Here is a 6,315-nt window from a genome sequence, read left to right as displayed (position 1 = left end):
CGAAACGTCGACGAGGTTTTCGTACTGCGATTTAGGAAAACGAAGTTCGAAAACGTTGTCGACGTATCGAATAGTAAATTAAGCGAAATCGGTGTTAGATTTAAAAAAAAAACTACCTTAGTTCAATGTATTTGGTGAACAATCGAAACGAAACGTTTTTTCTGCACCATTTTTGGAAAATTCGCGCATTTTCCAACAGATTTTCTTTTCTTTGGTTTGTTTCTTCATTTTAAATCAAAATGAGGTTTTGAACTTTATTACGTAACGTTTGGAATCAATGAAAAAATTGATTTTTTCTCGTATAAATAATTTTTTCTTAATTATTTTAAGCGCCATTTTCCTGTATTCGACAATTGGTAGTTTATCCAGTTTTCCAGCCTGCTCCCATTTTAAATCCCGAATTTTTTACCTGTTTTTAATGGTATTTTTGTTATACTCGCTTTGGACGCCATTTTTCATTATTTAATTTTAATTCCACTCCTCGTATATTACGAATTTAACTTGAATTTGAACAGAAATTGACAATTTTTTATTCCACGGTGTTTTACACAATTCTTAAACCACGGTTTCATTGATCTAGACCATTTTTTTGGTATCTTTTTGAAAAATTTTATTACTTATATAATTCTTTTTTTCCCTGGTATATTACGAACCTAACTATGATTTGATAAAATCATATTTTTTCATCCTATACTGTTTTACGACTCTTAAAACACCAGTTTTATTGATCCGGATCATTTTTGCTTCATTATAAATTCTTTTGTTGCTTTCTATGATTTAATTCATCATATTCCCCTTGTATATTGAGAATTCAACTTGGATTTAAGTAAAAAATAACAAAATTTTCCTCCCACCGTGTTTTACGACTCTTAAAACACCAGTTTTATTGATCCAGATCATTTTTGCTTCATTTTAAATTCTTTTATTGCTTTCTATGATTCAATTCATCATATTCCCCTTGTATATTGAGAATTCAACTTGGATTTAAGTAGAAAATAACAAATTTTTCATCCCACAGTGTTTTACGACTCTTAAAACACCAGTTTTATTGATCCAGATCATTTTTGCTTCATTTTAAATTCTTTTATTGCTTTCTATGATTCAATTCATCATATTCCCCTTGTATATTGAGAATTCAACTTGGATTTAAGTAGAAAATAACAAATTTTTCATCCCACAGTGTTTTACGACTCTTAAAACACCAGTTTTATTGATCCAGATCATTTTTGCTTCATTTTAAATTCTTTTATTGCTTTCTATGATTCAATTCATCATATTCCCCTTGTATATTGAGAATTCAACTTGGATTTAAGTAGAAAATAACAAATTTTTCATCCCACAGTGTTTTACGACTCTTAAAACACCAGTTTTATTGATCCAGATCATTTTTGCTTCATTTTAAATTCTTTTATTGCTTTCTATGATTCAATTCATCATATTCCCCTTGTATATTGAGAATTCAACTTGGATTTAAGTAGAAAATAACAAATTTTTCATCCCACCGTGTTTTACGACTCTTAAAACACTAGTTTTATTGATCCAGATCATTTTTGCTTCATTTTAAATTCTTTTATTGCTTTCTATGATTTAATTCTTCATATTCTCCTTGTATATTGAGAATTCAACTTGGATTTAAGTAGAAAATAACAAATTTTTCCTCCCACAATGTTTTACGACTCTTAAAACACCAGTTTTATTGATCCGGATCATTTTTGCTTCATTATAAATTCTTTTGTTGCTTTCTATGATTTAATTCATCATATTCCCCTTGTATATTGAGAATTCAACTTGGATTTAAGTAGAAAATAACAAAATTTTCCTCCCACAATGTTTTACGACTCTTAAAACACCAGTTTTATTGATCCAGATCATTTTTGCTTCATTTTAAATTCTTTTATTGCTTTCTATGATTCAATTCATCATATTCCCCTTGTATATTGAGAATTCAACTTGGATTTAAGTAGAAAATAACAAATTTTTCCTCCCACAATGTTTTACGACTCTTAAAACACCAGTTTTATTGATCCGGATCATTTTTGCTTCATTATAAATTCTTTTGTTGCTTTCTATGATTTAATTCATCATATTCCCCTTGTATATTGAGAATTCAACTTGGATTTAAGTAGAAAATAACAAATTTTTCATCCCACCGTGTTTTACGACTCTTAAAACACTAGTTTTATTGATCCAGATCATTTTTGCTTCATTTTAAATTCTTTTATTGCTTTCTATGATTTAATTCTTCATATTCTCCTTGTATATTGAGAATTCAACTTGGATTTAAGTAGAAAATAACAAATTTTTCCTCCCACAATGTTTTACGACTCTTAAAACACCAGTTTTATTGATCCGGATCATTTTTGCTTCATTATAAATTCTTTTGTTGCTTTCTATGATTTAATTCATCATATTCCCCTTGTATATTGAGAATTCAACTTGGATTTAAGTAGAAAATAACAAAATTTTCCTCCCACAATGTTTTACGACTCTTAAAACACCAGTTTTATTGATCCAGATCATTTTTGCTTCATTGTAAATTCTTTTATTGCTTTCTATGATTCAATTCATCATATTCCCCTTGTATATTGAGAATTCAACTTGGATTTAAGTAGAAAATAACAAATTTTTCATCCCACCGTGTTTTACGACTCTTAAAACACTAGTTTTATTGATCCAGATCATTTTTGCTTCATTTTAAATTCTTTTATTGCTTTCTATGATTTAATTCTTCATATTCTCCTTGTATATTGAGAATTCAACTTGGATTTAAGTAGAAAATAACAAATTTTTCCTCCCACAATGTTTTACGACTCTTAAAACACCAGTTTTATTGATCCAGATCATTTTTGCTTCATTTTAAATTCTTTTATTGCTTTCTATGATTCAATTCATCATATTCCCCTTGTATATTGAGAATTCAACTTGGATTTAAGTAGAAAATAACAAATTTTTCATCCCACAGTGTTTTACGACTCTTAAAACACCAGTTTTATTGATCCGGATCATTTTTGCTTCATTATAAATTCTTTTGTTGCTTTCTATGATTTAATTCATCATATTCCCCTTGTATATTGAGAATTCAACTTGGATTTAAGTAAAAAATAACAAAATTTTCCTCCCACCGTGTTTTACGACTCTTAAAACACCAGTTTTATTGATCCAGATCATTTTTGCTTCATTTTAAATTCTTTTATTGCTTTCTATGATTCAATTCATCATATTCCCCTTGTATATTGAGAATTCAACTTGGATTTAAGTAGAAAATAACAAATTTTTCATCCCACAGTGTTTTACGACTCTTAAAACACCAGTTTTATTGATCCAGATCATTTTTGCTTCATTTTAAATTCTTTTATTGCTTTCTATGATTCAATTCATCATATTCCCCTTGTATATTGAGAATTCAACTTGGATTTAAGTAGAAAATAACAAATTTTTCATCCCACAGTGTTTTACGACTCTTAAAACACCAGTTTTATTGATCCAGATCATTTTTGCTTCATTTTAAATTCTTTTATTGCTTTCTATGATTTAATTCATCATATTCCCCTTGTATATTGAGAATTCAACTTGGATTTAAGTAGAAAATAACAAAATTTTCCTCCCACAATGTTTTACGACTCTTAAAACACCAGTTTTATTGATCCAGATCATTTTTGCTTCATTTTAAATTCTTTTATTGCTTTCTATGATTCAATTCATCATATTCCCCTTGTATATTGAGAATTCAACTTGGATTTAAGTAGAAAATAACAAATTTTTCATCCCACAGTGTTTTACGACTCTTAAAACACTAGTTTTATTGATCCAGATCATTTTTGCTTCATTTTAAATTCTTTTATTGCTTTCTATGATTCAATTCATCATATTCCCCTTGTATATTGAGAATTCAACTTGGATTTAAGTAGAAAATAACAAATTTTTCATCCCACAGTGTTTTACGACTCTTAAAACACTAGTTTTATTGATCCAGATCATTTTTGCTTCATTTTAAATTCTTTTATTGCTTTCTATGATTCAATTCATCATATTCCCCTTGTATATTGAGAATTCAACTTGGATTTAAGTAGAAAATAACAAATTTTTCATCCCACCGTGTTTTACGACTCTTAAAACACTAGTTTTATTGATCCAGATCATTTTTGCTTCATTTTAAATTCTTTTATTGCTTTCTATGATTTAATTCTTCATATTCTCCTTGTATATTGAGAATTCAACTTGAATTTAAGTAGAAAATAACAAAATTTTCCTCCCACAATGTTTTACGACTCTTAAAACACCAGTTTTATTGATCCAGATCATTTTTGCTTCATTTTAAATTCTTTTATTGCTTTCTATGATTCAATTCATCATATTCCCCTTGTATATTGAGAATTCAACTTGGATTTAAGTAGAAAATAACAAATTTTTCATCCCACCGTGTTTTACGACTCTTAAAACACTAGTTTTATTGATCCAGATCATTTTTGCTTCATTTTAAATTCTTTTATTGCTTTCTATGATTCAATTCATCATATTCCCCTTGTATATTGAGAATTCAACTTGGATTTAAGTAGAAAATAACAAATTTTTCATCCCACAGTGTTTTACGACTCTTAAAACACCAGTTTTATTGATCCGGATCATTTTTGCTTCATTATAAATTCTTTTGTTGCTTTCTATGATTTAATTCATCATATTCCCCTTGTATATTGAGAATTCAACTTGGATTTAAGTAGAAAATAACAAATTTTTCCTCCCACAATGTTTTACGACTCTTAAAACACCAGTTTTATTGATCCGGATCATTTTTGCTTCATTATAAATTCTTTTGTTGCTTTCTATGATTTAATTCATCATATTCCCCTTGTATATTGAGAATTCAACTTGGATTTAAGTAGAAAATAACAAATTTTTCCTCCCACAATGTTTTACGACTCTTAAAACACCAGTTTTATTGATCCGGATCATTTTTGCTTCATTTTAAATTCTTTTATTGCTTTCTATGATTTAATTCTTCATATTCTCCTTGTATATTGAGAATTCAACTTGGATTTAAGTAGAAAATAACAAATTTTTCCTCCCACAATGTTTTACGACTCTTAAAACACCAGTTTTATTGATCCGGATCATTTTTGCTTCATTATAAATTCTTTTGTTGCTTTCTATGATTTAATTCATCATATTCCCCTTGTATATTGAGAATTCAACTTGGATTTAAGTAGAAAATAACAAATTTTTCATCCCACAGTGTTTTACGACTCTTAAAACACCAGTTTTATTGATCCAGATCATTTTTGCTTCATTTTAAATTCTTTTATTGCTTTCTATGATTCAATTCATCATATTCCCCTTGTATATTGAGAATTCAACTTGGATTTAAGTAGAAAATAACAAATTTTTCATCCCACCGTGTTTTACGACTCTTAAAACACTAGTTTTATTGATCCAGATCATTTTTGCTTCATTTTAAATTCTTTTATTGCTTTCTATGATTTAATTCTTCATATTCTCCTTGTATATTGAGAATTCAACTTGGATTTAAGTAGAAAATAACAAAATTTTCCTCCCACAATGTTTTACGACTCTTAAAACACCAGTTTTATTGATCCGGATCATTTTTGCTTCATTTTAAATTCTTTTATTGCTTTCTATGATTTAATTCTTCATATTCTCCTTGTATATTGAGAATTCAACTTGGATTTAAGTAGAAAATAACAAATTTTTCCTCCCACAATGTTTTACGACTCTTAAAACACCAGTTTTATTGATCCGGATCATTTTTGCTTCATTATAAATTCTTTTGTTGCTTTCTATGATTTAATTCTTCATATTCTCCTTGTATATTGAGAATTCAACTTGGATTTAAGTAGAAAATAACAAAATTTTCCTCCCACAATGTTTTACGACTCTTAAAACACCAGTTTTATTGATCCGGATCATTTTTGCTTCATTTTAAATTCTTTTATTGCTTTCTATGATTCAATTCATCATATTCCCCTTGTATATTAACAATTCAACTTGGATTTAAGTAGAAAATAACAAAATTTTCCTCCCACAATGTTTTACGACTCTTAAAACACCAGTTTTATTGATCCAGATCATTTTTGCTTCATTTTAAATTCTTTTATTGCTTTCTATGATTCAATTCATCATATTCCCCTTGTATATTGAGAATTCAACTTGGATTTAAGTAGAAAATAACAAATTTTTCATCCCACCGTGTTTTACGACTCTTAAAACACTAGTTTTATTGATCCAGATCATTTTTGCTTCATTTTAAATTCTTTTATTGCTTTCTATGATTCAATTCATCATATTCCCCTTGTATATTGA

The sequence above is a fragment of the Diorhabda carinulata genome, chromosome 6, assembly GCF_026250575.1.
Source record: "Diorhabda carinulata isolate Delta chromosome 6, icDioCari1.1, whole genome shotgun sequence".
NCBI lineage: Eukaryota > Metazoa > Arthropoda > Insecta > Coleoptera > Chrysomelidae > Diorhabda > Diorhabda carinulata.
This window is presented reverse-complemented; position numbering follows the sequence as displayed.